The following is a 22,083-nucleotide window of genomic DNA, read 5'->3' as shown; positions in this document are numbered from 1 at the left end:
ATCGTTGTGAAGCTCCGTTGATGTTTCTCTCTTCCATTTTGGGACAATATCTCTTTTAAGAGCTTTTGGGAAGTCAAAGGTTCAGAGTCCCCGCATTTAGGTGCGTCTCTCTCTCTCTCTCTCTCTCTCTCTCTCTCTCTCTCTCTCTCTTTCTCTGTATCTCAGTCAAGCCTTTTTCTTATTCTTGACTTTTCTCTTCAACTCAGTCTCTCTCTCTTTTATTTTTCTCATCTCTAAGTTCTGAGTCCCCACTTTTCCTGTATCTAAGTCTCCTTTTTTTCTTATCTCTCTGACTCTCTCTCTCTCTCTCTCTCTCTCTCTCTCTCTCTCTCTCTCAGTTCTGAGTCCCCACTTTTCCTGTATCTCAGTCAAGCCTTTTTTTCTTATTCGATTGATTGACTTCTCTTTCTCTCTCTCTCTCTCTCTCTCTCTCTCTCTCTCGTACAGAATCCCTCTTTTCACTGCATCTCAGTCTTCCCCTCTCCCCCTCTCTCACTCTCTCTCTCTCAGAATCCCCACTTCACTCTCTCTCTCTCTCTCTCTCTCTCTCTCTCTCTCTCTCTCAAATAAAATCCCCAAGTCCAACCCTCCACCTCGCAACAACGTAATATGAAACCTGTTTTTCAAATCCGAGGGCGATAATATTTTACCGTTGAAGAACGAGGCGCAAGGCCGGAAATTCTCTCTAATATTACTCACTGCGTAAGGAATTTTCGCTCCCAATAAATTCGCCGTAATTCTCCAGCACAGATGACGAAAAGCGCCGGCGATTTAAGCCCGCCGAAGAGGTTTTCGTGCGCCTCGAATTATGCATTCAGCATTCTTCGTAGCTTGCCAATAAGATGCACGATAAAACAACGCAATCGTAAGCTTCGTAATCATATAAATACATTCGTGAATGGTTTTGTTATCTGCTTGAAATCTTATCATGATATTCATCATATCTATTAGACCGTACATCAGGGATATTCTTTCCCTTTTTTACCAGTGAAAAATATGAGTGAAAAACCAATCCATTCATATTCATTTATATTCCATTCTTTGTCTCTCTATTCCTCTTTCCACGAAGGATATGAATCGATTGATCTATTATTTCCATTACTTTTACAGATAAGGTTATTACTATTTAACATGAACACAAAAACGTTTTTTAGTCACTACCTCACGCTTTTGGTTCAGCAACAGTGACACTGAATCACTTCATTATGCAACGAAGGTGAACATACCTGGATTATATCCGTTCATAACATTATCTCAAGTTATAGTGTTTATCTTAATAATCTAGATCTGTTTATACGTAAGTTATTCCTTGTATTTTTACAACAATACACAAGAACAACAAAGAAAAACATCATTATTATCTCTCTGTATCAATAATAAACATTAAAGAAGTAAAAAATGCGCCGAAGTTTCTTCGGCGCAATAGAGTTTTCTGTACAGCCGCTACAGCGTATAATCAAGGCCAACTACAACAGATCTATCTTTCGGTGGTCTCGGTATTATGGTATGAACCGAGGCCCATGATACTTTATCCACAAGCCCCGGTGGTGGCCTATCCTACATCGTTGCCAGAAGCACGATTATGGCTAAAGTGAACCTTAAATATAATAAAAACTACTGAGGCTTGAGGGCTGCAATTTTGTATGTTTGATGATTGGAGGATGGATGATCAACATACCAATTTGCAGCCTTCTAGCCTGAGTAGTTTTTAAGATCTGAGGGTGGACAGAAAAAAGTGCGGACAGAGTGAAGTACGGACGGGCAGACAAAGCATAATAGCTTTCTTTTACAGAAAACTAAAAACCTTACTACTTTTCCCGAACACACGCATCGATCGCATTCTCAACGTCAAAACTCCATATCACACGAAATGATGTCGTTAAAATGTCAGAAAAATCTGGAGTTCGATGCGTCACTGATTTCCTTTCATCAGTTCCAATTTTCTTTTTGGGGAGATTTTGAGGTCGGGTTTCGACGCGGTTTTCTTACCGTGTCACAGTGTATCACAAATAGATGGCTGATATTTTAAGTAGACCCGGGATATTTTGGTTTCCCTTCAAATTCGTGTTAGTACAGCTTCATGGAATTTTTTTTTTTCTAATCTTTAAGCGAGAGTTGCATGTACGTGGTTTTCTGTGGGTGAAGTTGCTGTCTTCCTGAAACGCTCTCTCTCTCTCTCTCTCTCTCTCTCTCTCTCTCTCTCTCTGTGCTAATTCATATCTGTGGGTGCAGTTACCTTCTTCTCCCTGGACAAAGCTCGCTCTCTCCATCTTCCTGAAAGTGTGTGTGTTATCTCTGTATATCTGTAGGTGCTCCATCTCTGACAAAGTTTATCTCTCTCTCTCTCTCTCTCTCTCTCTCTCTCTCTCTCTCTCTCTCTCTGTGTGTGTGTGCTGTGTGTGTGTGTCTGTGGGTGCAGCTACCATCTTATCTGACAAGTGCAGTTACACTCTCCATCTTCCTGAAAATCTCTCTCTCTCTATGGGGGTAACTCAAAAAGAAAATGACAGCATTCCACGCGTTCAGCGTAGTGTCAGAGTAAACAACTGGTCAGAAGTTTTGGGGTCTGCACGTGGGACGCAAACAATTAACTATCAACAAAACTACTAGCTATCCTCCATTCCACCCTATGAGTACTGTCTACAGTGACGCCACGAAAACGTAATCTAAAAGAATACATAAAATAAAACTATATTCATTTTAAAGTGTTATGGTCCTCACTTGCAATGAGAAGACCATACCTACTAAATAGTTCATCCGGATAGATGGCAGATAGATAATTATTCGCATCGAATTTCAACATGATCTCTATATTCTAGATATCAACCGTTCCGACGTATTCAAGAATTACTCTATCCAATCGCTAGAACAGAGAGTGAGAGAATATTCTCTTTCGAAATTACAGATCCCGTAATTACCACCGGTTGCAACCACTTCAGTTACACCACAAACGTTATGCTACACTTCAAAGGATTTAACTTCCAAGCAGAGAGAGAGAGAGAGAGAGAGAGAGAGAGAGAGAGAGAGCGTGAAATATTTCCACAATAACAATTCCAAAGGACAGGGATAGGAAAAGAGAGCAAATAAAATGAGAGAGAGAGAGAGAGAGAGAGGCAATTTTTGCAAAACAACAATTCAAAGGATAGGGATAGAAAAAGAGCAAAATGAGAAATGAGAGAGAGAGAGAGCAAAAACAATTCAAAGGATATGAGAGAGAGAGAGAGAGAGAGAGAGAGAGAGAGCGTGGCATTTTTGCAAAACAACAATTCCAAAGGATAGGATAGAAAAAGAGCAAATAAAATGAGAGAGAGAGAGAGAGAGAGAGAGAGAGAGAGCGTGAAAAAAGCGTGAAAAAAAGTTAAGTATATCTGAGCTGATTAACAGCTCTAGGGCTGGCCCAAGGATTGTTATTTTAATTTTTGCACAATAACAATTCCAAATAAAAAAGAGAAAAAAATGAGAAACGTTCAGTTGCATATTCTATAAAAATGAAGACAGGAACTCACTAAAAGATAAAGAGAGCGCTTGGACAAGATAAAAACAAAGTGTGAAAAAGCTGAATATCTAAACATCCTTTATCTACGTAACCTCCTTGATAGAGAAGTCTCCCCATTAGCAATTTCACTGTCAAGATATAAATTGTTTTATAATTCATTTTATATTTTTTTTCATATTTGTCCTCAATCGCAAAATGACGTTAGGGTAGAAATTGTTAAAGGGAACCTAAAACCTGAATTGCATGTCCTCTCTGAGTATAATTTATATGAGACCGGTCTGCAGAGTCGTGGACACTGATCTCAAAATGATTCCTCAAAATGATATAAGGAAATATTTGCAAATGTTGGATACGATTTAATATTCTGTGTCGAAGACCTGTGATGATGGACAAGAAGAGCTCTCGAACCCCGAGGGAATCTCTGTTCTCTCCCAGGTTCAAATCTAAATGGTTCTTTAAGTCCTCTTTATCTCTTTATCTCTTTCTCTCTTTCGCGTTATTAAATCCACCTCTTTCCAACATTTATTGGTTTGATCTCCATACATACATACATATAAAAACACACACACACATATATATCTATAATTATATATTCGCATATATACGTATCTACTGTATATACACACAGGTATACACACATATACATATGTATATTATATACTGTATATATATATTTAAATATATATTCGCATATATATATATCTACTGTATATTTAAACACACACAATATATATATAAAATAACACACATATCTACATACATACAAACACACACACATATATATATAAAATAATAGAAATGCTACATACATACATACATACACACATACATACATACACACATATATACTGTGCATATGTGCGTGTGTGTATGTACATACACACACATATATATATAGTGTATATGTGCGTGTGTGTGTATGTACGTAGCATTGCTTTTATTTTACCTCTCAGCTTGTCAGTCATACCATATCTAAAAACAACAAACCGCTCAAAAGGTAGGGAAACGCAAATCACGTAATCCCTTTGGCTTTATTCCCGTAATACCGCAACGACCTGTGTATTACGATTCCAATTACCACATGAAGAACAGAGAAGGTAATCCTTTTAATCTCTGTCGCCGCCGACGGCAGAACTGCAAGCGGATGAATATAAACAACGAGTACAATCATTTTTAGACAAAACAAATAGGTTGCCAAATAAACTGGGTGACGTTTTGACTCGACACGATTTGGTAAATAAAAAAGGGGAGCAATGCAATGTTGTCTGCTAGATAAAAATGTGATGATGAAGCGTCTTTCTTCCAGTGTTAATCTGTTTGCTTGCGGTACTTTATATTATATATATATATATATATATATATATATATATATATATATATATATATATATATATATATATACAGGCAATCAAAAGAGATGAACGGTTTTGTGGTCATCGACCAGCATGGAACCGGATGTGGAATCAATCTGGCCAAACCTGAATTTGCAATATTTTCATGTAGACATCAAAATACATGAAAAAAATTTAACAAACAAATACCAATGAAATGTACATTACATATACATATATATATAGATATAGATATACTGTATATGTAGATAGATAGATAGACAGATAGACACAAAGTCACCCTTAAACTGGATGAAGCCACCTAAAACCCAAGACATCTGTGTCTGCCACATCCAATCTTCTTCTACTCATTCCAGGATGTACCCCAAGTGACGAAAACTCCACGACATTACCAGCGTCACGAACGTACACAAACGACTAGTCAGCAATGCTCCTAAACACTAAACACATTGCGTCATTCCCCTATTACCTTCCAAGATCTCTCATTACCTGGATATAATGGCCTTCCAGCCCAATACCCCTTCAATTTAGGCCATCCAGACTTTCCAGGCAATCATTTCCTCGTAACAGTTCAGAACGACAGCTATATTACCTATTTATCCCTTCTATTTGCTACAGAAGCCCAAAACTTATCGATAAACTCTTACACATCTTTACGTCAACCATTTTAATAGTTGTTTTGTATATATCGACGATTCTCACCCATTTCCTGCAACTGTTTTACATGTTCACACTTTAATTCCATAAAGAAGAAGTTGGCTCAACGATCCCTCCATTTAAATCCCATGAAACTTTCAACCAGATTTATGACTTAAAGGGATCGCAAAGTCTCATTTGGCAGTGTAAATTCTTCGTATCATAACTAATACAATAAATTCTGCTTTCAATGGAGATTTTGTTCCTTTCAAAAACAGCCTCTTCACTGAAAAACTAAAGTGTGGAATATTAACCTTACAGACATCTGTCTTTCTTAAGATACTCTTTGTAAAGTAAATCAAATAAAAGCGATATTTCCTGCAAGGAATTCACGATCTGAACATTATTCGCAACTTAAGCAGGAAATAAAACAAAGATGAATGACGAAAATATTTACCAAATTAGAAAAGATCATTAAATTCTCTTTTCTCGACAAAAAACAGAAAAAATGGATCTTCCCTTTTACTTTCCTGCAAAGAGCCAATCCGTAATTTCCTGTTTAAGTTTCATGATCTCAATTTTTTGCTTTTTTCGTTTTTCAGAAGAAGAAACCTGAAGGTTTTTTTTTTTTCATATAAAAATAAACTTCTCTGACCTCTAAGCTGCTCGTAAGGAAAACATATGAGCATAGCATGAGTAAAAACACATCAGTTCCTGAGAGCCCCGGGGACAGATGTGGAGAAAACTTCCTAAATGTTTTTACGTACTAAAACTGCTTTTCCTACAAAGAAAACTGAGAATTTTGTGACAAGCACAAACGCAAATCAAAAACCGAACCGTAACCTTTCATAAGTAACATCGTCGAGTCTTGGAATTCTCTACCAACTTCTGTTTTCCCCAGCTTCTACACCCCTGCTTCCTTGGTATGGTGGCCTTTTGCTTGTTTGCGTTTTCCTTCTAAACTTCCATTTGTTCTTGACAGGACTTGACAACGTGATAAATTTAATTAATTTACCATCTATATACGTTATATACACAGTATATATGTATATGTATATGTGTGTATAAATAAATATATATATATATATGTATGTATATATATATATATATATATATATATATATATATATATATATATATATATATATATAAAGTAACCAATCAGGACTTATGCAATTTTATGTTCATATGGTTACAACAACTTTTACTTTCTCTTCCGTTCCTTTCACTTGAATAATTCTCTAATTACTTCACCTGAGAACCATTTTAACATATCTCAAAATAAATTATAATTTTAATCAATGATGAAATAGATATATCGCTTTATCTTTCGATTAAATCCTTCCATAAATTCCTTGTCATACAGATAATTCTGAAAACATCTTCAAAAGAAAGAAACTTCTACCTAAGCCTTTTGAGGTCCACAAGGACGAGAGAGAGAGAGAGAGAGAGAGAGAGAGAGAGAGAGAGAGAGAGAGAGAGAGAGAGAGAATGGCCGGGGCCAAGCATAGACTTCCATCTCACCCGGATGCATTTAATGCTTAAAGAAAGAACAAAAAAGTAAGGGGGAAGGGGGAAGGGTGGAGAGGGGTGGGGGTGGGAGGGTACCAGTTATTAAGGCAATTGGTCGTCTAGTGTCTGAGTTAAAAAGAGGCAGGATACGTCAATGAATTCCCTTTTCAGTTAAGCAATTTAATCCATTCTGACAACATTTACATTCAACAGCTCTTATGTAATGCTTTACAAAAAAAAAAAAACTAGTTATTAAAAAAAAACATTTCATATTTGTAAGTAAGAACATTTTTGTATTCATGATCAATATTTATGTTATTTTCCGATACGCGAACTTTTTTTAGATTTTTAAATAAATATTTTTTTTCGATTTTTCAATAAATAATTTTCTCGATTTTTAAATAATAATTTTTTTCGATTTTAAATTTTTTTTATATTTTCAAATAATATTTTTTTCGATTTTTACAAAATTTTCCGATTTTTTAAATAAATAACGTTTTCGATTTTTTTACGAATAATTTTTTAGAATTTTACATAATAATTTTTTCAATTGTTAAATACATAATTTTTTCGATTTTGAAATAAAAAACTTTTTTAGATTTTTGAAACTCCTTGTGTGTGAATGCTGTAAAAATGGATAAAATTAGAAGCTGCGTATGAACGCTGTAAAAATGGATAAAATTAGAAGCTGTTTGCGTATGAATGCTGTAAAAATGGACAAAATTGGTAAGCTGGCAAGGAATTAGATGAGGTACCCCTGGTCTTCATCCTTGCCCTCTATTTTCGGGCACAGGAAGATCAATTGCCCTGATAGGGGACTCCCAGTCGCCTCTCTTGATAGATTCACTACCCAATTCCAGGTACCTAAAAATGAGGTTAATTTCATCAATCTGTCATTCAAGTAACTTTGGAGAAAAAATTAATACAAAAATAAATAAATAAATCTAAACTGAGACTCACTGCTTGCTCCTGACTGCACATTATTAAAGTATAATTACAAAAATAAATAAGGTTGATTTCATCAATTTGTCATTAAGGCAACTTTGGCAAAAAAGTTAATAAATAAATAAATAAATCAAACTAAACTGAGACTCACTGCTTGCTTCCGACTGCACATTATTAAAGTATAATTACAAAAAGAAATAAGGTTGATTTCATCAATCTGTCATTAAAGCAACTTTGGCCCAAAAAATAAAAAATAAATAAATAAATACATCTAAACTGAGACTCACTGCTTGCACATTGTTAAAGCAATAATTACATAAAAAATAAACATATAAATAAATATATCTATACTGAGACTCCCTGCTCTCTCTGTCCTGACTTCACATCATCAAGCACAAAAGGACAATCACTCGGGGCTTCTGCCTGACTTACTGTTAAGCCCAGATGACGGAACAGGAACACCTCGAGTGAAGGACTGAATTTCACTCGATGAGAAGCAATTCAAGGCCGGTCATCCTATCCGGCACGGACCTATTCGCAGGCAGTTGATTAAGGGATGCTCCGTGTATGACATGCAGACGGATATGACCCGAAATGGGAAGAAGGAACCACGGGGGGGTGGGGGTGGGGGGAGGTGAGGACCAGTTTCGAATCAGTTGGCAGCGAGACGCGTGACTTTGCAGAAGCAATATTTGAAAAATTTGTGATTCGAGTCTTACTCTTTGTTTAATGGCGTTGGAAATCTATCTGTATCAAATTTCAGCTGTGATGCAATGTAGAATTTTTTGTTTGTTTGTTTGAACTTTCGTTTATTCACAAGAGTATTGAATTATACTTGATTTTTTTACCCCAGCAATATTTAACGTCCAGTGTATCATAAAGGGATATACTGTGTATATATATATATATATATATATATATATATATATATATATATATATATATATATATATATATATATATATATATATATATATATATTTTCTTTTAGATACAAAATTTTTCTACAGGACAAAATGTAAATAACGAGATATTGTCAGTCACACTTGAAGCATCTGTCAACACTTATTTCTGAAGAGCCAGTTCTTGCTCTAAAATAGGTGGACAGACAAATATTTACACAATTTATTCTCATACTGCCGAGTGCATAAAAGGCATCTGACAGCGGTACCAACAACAACTCCTCTGTTATTCAACGCATGAACTGTTGCCGTCGTTTCTCAAAACAGCCACAAAAGCAAATTCGTAAGTTGCTTGGGTGCATGCGATATTAGCAGCATTTACAGAAACATAAACAAGTCAAGATTGTTTAAGAACAACTCGAGGGCTTTTGTCAGGTCCAAACTAACCAATGAATCTCTTTTAGGAGAGAAGGAAAATATGAATAAAAACAAGTGAAAAATGCGCCCTAGTTTATTCGGCGCAATCGAGTTTTCTGTACAGCCGCTAATGCTTATAATCAAGGCCACCGAAAATAGATCCGCTAATGCTTATAATCAAGGCCACCGAAAATAGATCTCTCTTTCGGTGGTCTCGGTATAATGCTGTATGAGCCGCCGCCCATGAAATTTTAACCACGGCCAGGTGGTGGCCTATCCTATATCGTTGCCAGAAGCACGATAATGGCTAACTTTAACCTTAAATAAAATCAAAACTACTGAGGCTAGAGCGCTGCAATTTGGTATGTCTGATGACTGGAGGGTGGATGATCAACATACCAATTTGCAACATTCTAGCCTCATTAGTTTTTAAGATCTGAGGGCGGGCTGAAAAAGTGCGGACAGAATAAAGTTCGGACGGACAGACAAAGCCGGCACAATAGTTTTCTTTAACAAAAAAAAAAAGGGACAACAAAGAGATTCGTTAGATGAGCCGATATAAATGGCGCATCGTTTCGAGAAATGAAAACGAAAAACCACTTGAGAAGTGCCAGGGGAACAAGGCAGCGAGGATGATAATGTATTGGATATTGAAAAAACGGGGGAAAAAAAAGGAGACATCATCATCTAAACCCATAATTCTAGAAATGTTGAGGAAAGTAACTTACACGCTTCCTATATCTCATATTCAGAATATATACAAACACACCAGTTGAAAGTAAATAACATCTCAGTGTAATATTCTTTAACTCTTGTATTTAATTCTGTGTTCTGATTCTGCTTATTCTGGTATTTAAATTATTATGCACATAATTTATTATACATATTTTAAGATGCGTGTTGGCTTTCTTGTGCTGACAAATAAAATTTCTAAAATGAAATGAACCAAATTAAGACAGTGAACTTCCAACGACTATTTTTCTAATAAATAACTTCTCTTCCTATACATTTCGTCCTCTAGACCACCTCTATCTTAAACTAAAAGATGGGAAGGAATGTTCCCCATCAAAAAGTTAACAAAAGAATCCCCATTATTTCACATGTATTATTGGACATTATTCCCTGCAATGAAAATTAATAAAGGTTTTGATAGATGCAGCTTATCCAAAGAATCTTGCAAGACAATCAGAAATATCCGTGATTAAAATCTAGAGGAGAGAGAATGAATGTTGAATTGAATACAGAATTTAGTCCAGAGGCCAAGCACTGGGACCTATGAGGTCATTCAGCGCTGAAACGGAAATTGACAGTGAAAGGTTTGAAAGGTGTAACAGGAGGAAAACCTCAAAGCAGTTGCACTATGAATAAACTGTTAGGAGAGGGTTACGGAAAGTAAGATGGAAGAAAGAGAATATGAAAGGGGGTACAGTAAAAGGAACGAAAGGGGATGCAGCTAGGGGTCAAAGGCACGTTGCAAAGAACCTTAAAAGCAATGCCTACAGTGCACCGCATGAGGTGCACTTACGGCACTCAAACGGGTAGAATGAATGTTAAATTACCAACTCACTCAAATCTGACACAACTGCTTCACTCTTCTTTTCATTCTTTTATAAGACAGGGTCCTTGAAGCAAAGATTTGCCTAACAAGCAAATTCACTGCATGCATTGACTTGAGGTTCAATTTATTCAGTTCCAAAAGCACCTCAAGATAAGCAGAAGCCGCGGGCTGCTTGCGACTTGCAATCACACAAGCGAGAATGATTTGAGGAAATTATATTCTCCCGTTCAGTGAAAATAATTTCTTGTTCAGTGAATATCTGCGAATATTGCAAGTGATCATCATTGCACCAAGGACTGGATTATGCCTTCAAGATCTCTCATAAATCTGCATGAGATGTGTTGAAAGAAAATACAGCATATGTGTTGAATCAAGACGTACAAGGTTATTTGTACGTTTGCGACACGTGTGTAAGCAGGCTCAACCAAGGCCAAAGAGAAAGAGAAGGTCTGCTCACTTCCCCCCAAAACCCCCCACGTAGGCGGAACTTCGTCTACCTCCTTCATGCGTCAGCAGGTGAGTTGCCGTAACGAGCAGGTACCTCCGAGATACGTCATCGCCTACGTGGTTAGCCCAGGTGGGAGGCGACTCCGCCCAATTGGGTAGACCTTGTTTCTCTTGGCCTTGGGTTCAACCCTCTAACTTTAATTTCTATAAAACAAGAGTCGTATAAGAGCTTATACGCTATGGAGGTGTGTTGCTTGAGTTGGCAGCAATTACAGTGCCCTGAAAAATATGAAGTGAGCCTCTTCCTTTCATTGTCATCTCTTTTACATATGGAAGTTTCGTGATTCCCCCTTTGTGGTTTCATTTCTCAATCCTGTCCTCCCGACTCCTAACATACTTAATAAGCTTTATCGTTGACAAAAATGTCCTCGTGCTTGCATCTAAACCAATGAGTTTTTTGCCTTCCTTTCTGGACAGGGAGTGTGTGTGTGTGGGGGGGTGGTGTTTGGGGGAGGGGGGTTAGGGATGATCAGATCTAAAGTTGTATTCACCTAGCCCACCCTCTCCAAATTCTGTGATCTTATTCAAAGTCAGAGCACAGTATGATGTAAAATACCGAATAAAATCTAAAATTGAAGGCTTCCTTGATTCACTTCATCATTTCTTTCTTTTTTTTTCATTATTCAAAGCAGGGGGATGCAGCCGGATAGGTCATCTAAGGTCACTCACTCTCTCTGAAGTATATACTACATGCATTTCGTTTTAAAGAGAGTCAAGGAACGAGATAAAAATAACAGGTCTCCGGTTGCCCTATCAGAAAGGAACTGGCGCTCAAAACTTCAGCATCCCTGGGCGATGACATCTCCTCTTTAATAATTAACACTCAGGCCAACGGAGAGACCGGAAGAGAGGGGTTCGCCATTCAAGAAGTGATACAAAAGCAATGAAGAAAACCTGCCACAAGTTTTCAGTTCTACACAATGGCTGCGGGTGAGGCAGAGTCCTACCGGATAAAGCTTGCTAGACAAAGGAGAGAGAGAGAGAGAGAGAGAGAGAGAGAGAGAGAGAGAGAGAGAGAGAGAGAGAGAGAGAGAGAGAGAGAATTTCAAGTCGAGCTGGGCTGACCTAAAGATAAGGCTTTTCTCAGGCTAGACGAAATTCATTTTTCAGGAGATACTTGTGTTGATTCAAGTGCATTTCTCAACTACAATAACTACAATCCTTAATATAAAAAAACAATTCGACCTGCCAATAAGCAGGATCAGATTTCAAGGGGGAATAATTCCCAGTGAACTCTTCACCAGCAACCAAAAACTTCTGGCAAGATACGTCCAGCTCTATTAGTTTGTCTTCAGCATACAACAGACCTGCTAAGCTACTCCTGTACTTAATTCTACAAGCTGTCATATTTTCCCAGTGTTTACAAATCCTTCTATGAAACGTGGTCTGTTTAAGGGATGAAAAGACTTTAAAGCTTACATTAACGAAGTTGGAAAATATTATCAAGCTTTATCACATCTTATAAAAATTATTATTCATAGCAATATCAAAATCTCGTGTCACTGAAGCTCCTGGATTTTCGCCTCCCGCCTCCAAAGAAAAATTCCAAAGAAGTTATCAGTAAAACTGACAAGATTCTTTCTTTAAAAATATATACATACTCATAATAAAAATAATAATAATATTAACTTTAAAAATTCTTCCCAACTTCAGTGAAGGAACCATTCAGAACTGAGAACCCTATCATTCAAAGGTCAATTTCTGAGACCTTTTCATCAGAGCAGCACTGAATTGAGAAGAGGGTAAAAACCCTTTGATCTTCCCCTCTTCCAACGATAATATTCTCCCTTTCACCTTCAAAAAGTACTTCCTGCTACTTCCAACGATCTCCTCTCGGCTTTTCAGAATTTAGGTGTAAGTGGGAGAAATTCCAAAAGAAAATAAATTTTTGGATGAGGACTAAGCTGTGGAAAAGAGTGGTCAGCTTCTCTGTGATTTGAAATATTGGGAACAAATGACCCACGAGCAATAAAGGAATGACATTTGCATGCTTGATTACGAATCTCGGTCCAGACTAGCTCGCCAATACTTTTCAACCCCAGTGGACAGAGAGAGAGAGAGAGAGAGAGAGAGAGAGAGAGAGAGGTGAGAGGGGCTTTAATTCTGTGAAATAACCCATACGAGAATATGGGAAACTTTTAAGGCTTCGAAATATTAAAGCTAGATGCCCAGCACAGTAAAATTTAGTAAATAATTTCTCGAACCTAAATTACTACTTTGAATATTCACACGATTCGTCTCCATTGGCATTTAGCTTCAAATGTGGATAACAAAGGAAATTATATATATATATATATATATATATATATATATATATATATATATATATATATATATATATATATATATATATATATATATATACATATCGCATTACCACAGGTGAAAAATGGCTTGGAAATAAAGTCAGAAACCGGTCAGGGCCTTACACCCTGTCTCTTAATTTTAACCTGTGGTAATGTGTGATAAATAAATCGCCTGCTAAAGTGATTACAATCATACACACACACACACACACACACACACACACACACACATATATATATATATATATATATATATATATATATATATATATATTACGCAACTGTAGTAAATAATGGAGTCTGGATCCCATACATGAAATATGAAGGAATAATTGATCTGACATATCCATACGAACTCAGCAAGCTTTTAGGGCTAAGGCTGCTGGAACAACTCGGCGTAGGCACGCTGTTGTTTGTTCAGTGTTCGTGGTTACTATCATGATTATTATCACATCACTATTATTATCACTATGAAGTTCGTGGTTACTATCATGATTATTATCACATCACTATTATTATCACTATGAAGTTCGTGGTTACTATCATGATTATTATCACATCACTATTATTATCACTATGAAGTTCGTGGTTACTATCATGATTATTATCACATCACTATTATTATCACTATGACATTTTGTATGCTCATTTGTTTGAAGAGTATCAAGCGTCTTTTTGTCTTTCCTCTCTGGGAACAAAGACTCTCCACTAGGAATTATAATTCATAATAAATATTCATAATAATTCATAATTATTCATAATAATAATTCATAATCATTCATAATAATAATTTTGCTTTCGACTTATTCATCTCTAGCACAGGATTTATTGGTGATTCTGTTCCATCACAAACAAAATTTATTCCCCCACCAAAAAAAATTAGAAAATAAAAATGTAAATAAAATAATGCATTTAAGAGACACATGCCCATGATTTTGTGGACGACTTGGATCTGAAGAACTCGCGAGCATTCTAGCTGATCTGTCACCAATGCTTTAATACTGATACCGATGAACAAACTTTTAAAATCCCTTCCAGGAATGTTAATCAACACCAAGAGGAAATAAAACGGTGCTGGACAACATAATAATCATATTTTTAAAAACCTACTAAACTGGAAAAGAATCGTTTTCTTCAGCGTAATACAGCCGCTACAGCGTATAATCTAGGCCACCGAAAACAGATCTATCTTTCGCTGGTCTCGGTATAATGCCGTATGAGCCGCGACCCATGATACTTTAACCACTGGCCGGTGGTGGCCTTTCCCATATCGCTGCCAGAAGCACGATTATGGCTAACTTTAACCTTAAATAAAATAAAAACTACCGAGGCTAGATGGCTGCAATTTGGTATGTTTGATGATTGGAGGGTGGATGATCAACATAACAATTTACAGCCATCTAGATTCATTAGTTTTAAGATCTGAGGGCGGACGGAAAATGGAAGACAGAAAAAACTGCGGACGGACAGACAAAACCGACACAATAGTTTCCTTTGACAGAAAACTACAAACAGAGGCAGTGAGCGTAACGACAGCCGGTGCCGAAAACCCACAACAAACTCGCCTCCAGAAGGAAGTTAAAAATGCAGAAGCGATCCAGTTTCCCTGCATAACTCGGGTCGTCCTTCTCTGCTGTCATCTGGCCCTGACTGCCCAATAACACAGAGACGACTTCAGTGCCATTTTTCGGGGGACTTTCGACCGTGCTGTCAATGAACTTTTACCCCGAACGACATTCGCAGATGAAGGGGGAAGGGTCAAGACAGTGATATAAGGTGCGCAGTCAAAATACGCCCCATCCAAGGATACCTCAATTCTGTAAAGTATTTAAATAAAACACTCTACGACAATAACAGAATAACAGAGCCACTGAATAAAACCAGAGACCACAGGATGTTGCGGTGGGACTGAAGCTGTTTGTTCAAGAAAAGCGACGTTTTCACGATGTAACGAGATAGCAGAGATAAAAGATAAATGAAATCGGATGTTTGGGGAAAGGGTTACTGCTCGATGTAAATGGTGAGAAGGAAATGAATGAAATGGGAAATGGTAAGGAGCGACTGATGTTTCGATACCGGCTCCAGACTACCTCTTAAATGTCGAAGTTACCTTCAGCTTGGGTTTATCATATTTTTCCTTAAAAATATTTCCTTTTCTATTCATGAAAGAATGGCGAATATGGAAGAATTATTGTCGGAATGCAGTAAAGGAGAAAAACCAATCATAACAGCGTTTGAAGAGACTATAAAAATTGAAAGCAGCTGATGAAGAAATCACATTTAAAAATGATAATAATATTAGCTTGAAATTAAAAGATATCATTTTAGCGAGTGTTGATATCATCTCAAGTAGCTACGCTTCAAGTTTTTACTCTGATATTATTATTATTATTATATTATTATTATTATTATTATTATTATTATTATTATTATTATTATTATTGCTTACCCTCTACACCACAACAGTATGGGAATTAGCCGTATTAATATGAACTGAATACAGAATTTAGGCCAAAGCCCAAGCACTGGGACCTATGAGATCATTCAGCGCCGAAATGGAAACTGACAGTAAGAAGGTTGTAAGGGTGTGACAGGAGGAATCAACTGTTAGGAGAGGGCTAAGGAAAGTCAGATGGAAGAAAGAGAATATGAAAGGAGGTACAGTAAAAGGAACGAAAGGGGTTGCAGCTACGGGCCTAAGGAAGGCACGCTGCAAAGTAATATGGTCGCTGCAACTATCTTCATCATTATTCTCTGCTACTCTATAATTCTGGAAAATATTATTCCAGTAAAATCAAATATTTATATTCAAAGTTCGTTCTCCCAAGCCATGCACAAAGACGGGTCAGAGGTCAATTTACACTGCTCGCATTCCATAATAAAAACACGAAGCACCTTCGGCAATTATGGAGGGTTCTTGTAATTAACCTGCTGTCAGTAATTACATGGACGATGCAACAGTGGTGTATTTAATCACGCTCGTCCACGAGCAAAAAAAACATTATGCTGGAGACTTTGAAAGGTTAAATTGCAATTCAGTGATAATTGCATATGAAACTATCCAAAGGCAATTGTGTATGGGTGCATGTAATACATACATACATACATACATACATACATACATACATACATACATACACACACACACACACATATATATATATATATATATATATATATATATATACATATATATATATATATATATATATATATATATATATATATATATATATATATATATAAGAGATACCATTCTATTCATGTTGCAAGGTCCGTGGGATCGCTCAAGGCCTTCTGCCTACCAGTCCACCCATCTTAAATAGGTAACAATGCCTGCTAGGGTGATTAACAAAGCAGGACGTGGGGCTCACAACCTCATCCCTAATGAACTTCTGGTAAACCGGAAGCAAACATCCTTCTGGTGCCATGTCCTCAAAAGAGGAAACGGATGCAGTTAAAATAAATGATAATAACTTTTCAAAATATAGTCTATTGTCCAGGTGTCACAGCTCAATCAACATACAGTCTATTGCCAAGGTGTCATAGCTTAATCAGCATACTGTACAGTCTATTGTCAAGGTGCCACAGTCTACTGTCAAGGTGCCACTGCTTAATCAACATACAGTCGGTTGTCAAGGTGTCACAGCTTAATCAAAACACAGTCTATTGTCCAGGTGTCACAGCTTAATCAACATAGAGTCTATTGTCAAGGTGTCACAGCTTAATCAACATAGAGTCTATTGTCAAGGTGTCACTGCTTAATCAACATAGTCTATTGTCAAAGTGTCACAGCGTAATCAACACACTGTCTATTGTCCAGGTGTCACAGCTCAATCAACATACAGCCTATTGTCAAGGTCACAGCTCAAATCACTGAAGTTTAAACCCAAACAAACCAATTCCAAATTTACTTGTAATTATGCTGACGCATCTCAAGACAAAAAAGAAATAATCCTTAGATATTAAAGCGCTAATCTCTCCCCTCTTTAGTAACACCAGGTTTCGCGCGAGGCCAAATCCAATTAGGACAAAAGTGGAGGTAATCCTCTTGGTAATTGGACAGGTCATCTGCATCCATGAATTTTGGTCAAATAAGGTTATGCCCCATTCAAATGAGACTTCACTAAGAACAGAGTCGTCTGCCTCTCACGCTAATGTTTCGCATGCAAATCGTTTGGTGCTGGTTTCTTTCCGTCAATCGTCAAACTTTGGAATTCATACCATGCTTTCGTTTTCCTTGATTATCGTCGTCCTTTTTTTACTAGGCATTTCATTTCTTGAAGGTCTGGGATAGATCTATAAAATGGAAGTACTGTATGGCCCCTTTGTATGAGAAAGAAGAATAAGATGGCAAAGACATCAGTGAACCTAGAAAGAGGATTTATTCACCAAAGGTCTGCAAAAATTGCTATAGCTTACAATACTGACTTACAGCAGCCATAGAAGGTTTAAATGGTTATTGAACCCTACACAAAACTTTGGTGTAGACGGCCTGGAGGCGTTGTATTAAAATGAAATATTAACTATTTATGAAGGGGCTGCGTAATTGCTAAACGTTACTCTTCTGCTCTGAACTTTTATCTAAAAAACTACATCTCTCTCACTCTCTCTCCTGTAGCCATCTTCTACGGTCTGTCAAGCCTTGGATTTGATATGCGTTCTGCATGGGTGTAAAGTGCTAATCTCCTAGATACCCTTTTACACTCTCTCTCTCTCTCTCTCTCTCTCTCTCTCTCTCTCTCTCTCTCACGCATCATCTTTCCTGCGTGTCCGTCAAGCAGCAGATTCACAATGCTCTGCTCTGCACTCACTCTTACCTGCTCTGCACTCAGTCTCACCTGCTCTGCACCCAGTCTTACCCTTTCTCGGGCATAACCAAGTTTCGTTCCGCGGCTCGTTACATATTCTCTTAAAAGAAAAAGAATCCCTTTATGACCAGACACCTCACGCGTCTACTTTTCATTAGGGCGCTAAGGTTCAAAGCCAGCTACCAGGCCAGGCTACTCGTCCGTCAAAGAGCTCTTTTTGCATTCACGAACCAGCCTCTTAATGAGGCGTCCGGCATCAAAACATTTTACGATGAACTGGAGGTTCTGTAAACGTTGATTTTCTGTCAACATCCTGCGCGGAAGAAGAAGAAGAAGAAGAAGAAGAAGAAGAAGAAGGAGAAGAAGAAGCTGTTATCAGGATATGGGCAAGGTATGACAGGAAGAGGTGGGAAGAGACAGACATATGCATTCGACAGACAGGGGAGAGAGATATGAGAAAGAGAGAGAGAGAGAGAGAGGAAAAGAGAGACAAATGCACTCAACAGCTGAGAAGAATGAGATATACAGAGAGAGAGAGAGAGGTGGAGAAAGACAGAGAGAGACTCAACGGCCGAGAGAGAGAGAGAGAGAGAGAGTACACGACGCCCAGCGACAGAAAAAGCACTAAATCCCTCTCACCCACCGCTTTCGGCGCTCCCTTGCAGCCGTTGGCAACGACACAGTGCCGCTTAGTCGCGTTCATCTCAATACGCATTCTCTCCTATGTCCCTCTTAGACCCTCTTCTAATGCATTCTCTGGTGTATTCTTTATTCTTTATTATCTTTTCTCCACTTGAGACGTACGTTCTCATATGTCTCTGTCTTCCGGCTAATTTATCGCCTTGAAATCTTGGGCGTTTATCATCTTGAAATCTTGGGAGTTTATCATCTTGAAATCTTGGGAGTTTATCATCTTGAAATCTTGGGAGTCCTCAGAGCGTTAAACATTTCAGCTTTAAACAGTCTCGTGCATTGCCAACAAATTAATTATAGCGTGCACAATGGTATGATCTTGATATAAAACCTCGAGAGGATATGAGGATATTTTAATCTTTTTTAGAGCGTGAAAATTGGTACGATTTTGATCCATAAATACACAAAGATTTTTTCAGATTTTTGTGGATTCCACCACATGGAAATTGAAACTAATGAAAAAAAGGAATTATCACGACAACGTAATCGATAAATAGAAGAAGAAAGTGTTGATGTAATGAGAAAAAGAATTGATGTAATAAGTAGAAACAAAAATAAAAAAAAGTAATATAATCTATCGAGAAAAGCAAAATGCCCAAGCATAAAAATCAAGTAATAACCACAACCAAGAAAGCAGTAAATAGAAGTAAAAATAAAAAGAAAGTACCGAAAAACTTTCAAGAAAAGAAAAGGATTTAGTAAAAGTCGTGTGATGAAGGAATTATCACCACTAAGAAATTACTGGGTATAAATAAAAATAAGAAAGTACCATTAATATTTCCCATTTCCTTCTTTTAATTCTGTCTAATGAACACCTTGTTCTTTGGAAGATTGAATTTCAAGTCACTGGACCCTGAAGTGGTTTTGTTCCATATGAATAGGGTTCATCTTCTGAGTAATAATAATAATAATAATAATAATAATAATAATAATAATAATAATAATAATAATAATAATAATAATAATAATAATAATAATATTGTGTCCAGAAAAGAAATGGGTTGAGGGTTCGTGTTCTGAATAATAATAATAATAATAATAATAATAATAATAATAATAATAATAATAATAATAATAATAATAAAATAAAATCTATCAATAGAATGGTTTTAGTGTTTATCTTCTGAATAATAATAATAATAATAATAATAATAATAATAATAATAATAATAATAATAATAATAATAATAATAAAAACTGTCAAGAAAAAAAAAACGTTTTAGTAAACATCGTGTGATGAACTTTAAGTCCAACTAACCAAAGTACCAACCGGATTCTTCCATCGCCAAGAGAATTCAAAGGCGAAGTATTTGTTGGCTTCCACGAATCGAGAATCCCGAAATGGGAAGGATACTGAATTCACTCGCCGTAGCGTAAAAAAAAAATAAATAAATAAATAAAATTCAGGAGATGAAAGTGATAGAACATGAACTCCGCCGGACTGGAAACTGATAAATTTCTTGAATAGTGTCGTGCCTTACTAATAATAATAATAATAATAATAATAATAATAATAATAATAATAATAAACTTCATCCGAGTGATAAGGGATGTCATTCTCGCTTCATCATCGTCATCATCATCATCTCAATAATAATAATAATAATAATAATAATAATAATAATAATAATAATAATAAACTTCATCCGACTGATAACTAATATATACATATATATAATAATAACAATAAATGTATATAAATTAGTTTTTATTTTACAAAATTGTTCATACTTGGCTTTTATTGTTACAAAATTCTCTACTGGCTTTTATTGTCTCTTATCTCTCTCTCTCTCTCTCTCTCTCTCTCTCTCTCTCTCTCTCACACTAATAGTCCTTTTTTTCCTCTCCTCATTTTTCAAAAGGAGAACTAGATACCTCTGTTCAGTTAATTGATGCCCGCTGAGATAAGAAACGCCTCTTTTTCCCGACATTTCTCTCTACCAATGGATAAAAGCAAGTCCCCAAGCCTGAACCTTGCATACAATAGGGAAGAAAGCTTAAATTTTTCATCATTCGTATTCCATCTATTAATATTACTTCACATACACTATCCAATGAAAGAGCGCATTCTACACTGCAAGAAAGGTATTTTTGAAAGTTATTCTCCTAATAATATCACGGCTATTGCAGGTCTTCCAATCTTGAATACTCTTCCAACCGGAGCAGAAGAACGCTTTATATTTTAGATCGCAGAGGGGGAAATATCAACATCTCCTACACGACAATAATCTAATCATAATTGGGACTCATTACAAAACTAATTACACTCCATCGCTACAGGGACAAACACCCTTTCTTTTTCAATACAGCTGTAACCTGTTCAGATGTTAACACGCGAACTAATTCTTGGTTTTCTGCGCGAATATACAACTCATTATGAAAATCGGGAGAAACTGTTTCTCTTACATCTTTCCCCTCTTCCTTCTACCATATTCTTTTCCTTCGCGATTGTGCGATTTATTACAATGTCATACAGCAAGAGTATCATTATTGTCACCTCATTATTATCTTCCTTTGCTTTAGTTTTCTGTGGAAGAAAACTCTTGTGCCGGCTTTGTCTGTCCGTCCGCACTTTATTCTGTCCGCACTTTTCTCTGTCAGACCTCAGATATTAAAGACTACTGAGGCTAGAGGGCTGCAAATTGGTATGTTGATCATCCTCCCTCCAGTCATCAAACATACTAAGTTCCAGCCCTCTAGCCTCAGTAATTTTTAGTTTATTTAAGGTTAAAGTTAGCCATAATCGTGCTTCTGGCAACGATATAGGATAGGCCACAACCATCCCGTGGTTAAAATTTCATTGGGCAGCGGCTCATACACCTTTATACCGAGACCACCGAAAGATAGATCTATTTTCGGTGGCCTTGATTACACGCTGTAGCGGCTGTACAGAAAACTCGATTGCGCCGAAGAAACTTCGGCGCATACTTTACTTGTTTTTCCTTTAG

The 22,083-nt window shown here is 36.7% G+C and overlaps 1 protein-coding gene across 1 annotated transcript in view; it reads right to left on the bottom strand.

The window, feature by feature from the left end:
• LOC136855316 (uncharacterized) overlaps positions 1–22,083 on the bottom strand; it is a 612,714-nt gene that overhangs the window by 132,388 nt on the left and 458,243 nt on the right. The window lies entirely within an intron of this gene.

Source organism: Macrobrachium rosenbergii, chromosome 31 (genome assembly GCF_040412425.1).
Source record: "Macrobrachium rosenbergii isolate ZJJX-2024 chromosome 31, ASM4041242v1, whole genome shotgun sequence".
Classification (NCBI taxonomy): domain Eukaryota; kingdom Metazoa; phylum Arthropoda; class Malacostraca; order Decapoda; family Palaemonidae; genus Macrobrachium; species Macrobrachium rosenbergii.
This window is presented reverse-complemented; position numbering and strand designations above follow the sequence as displayed.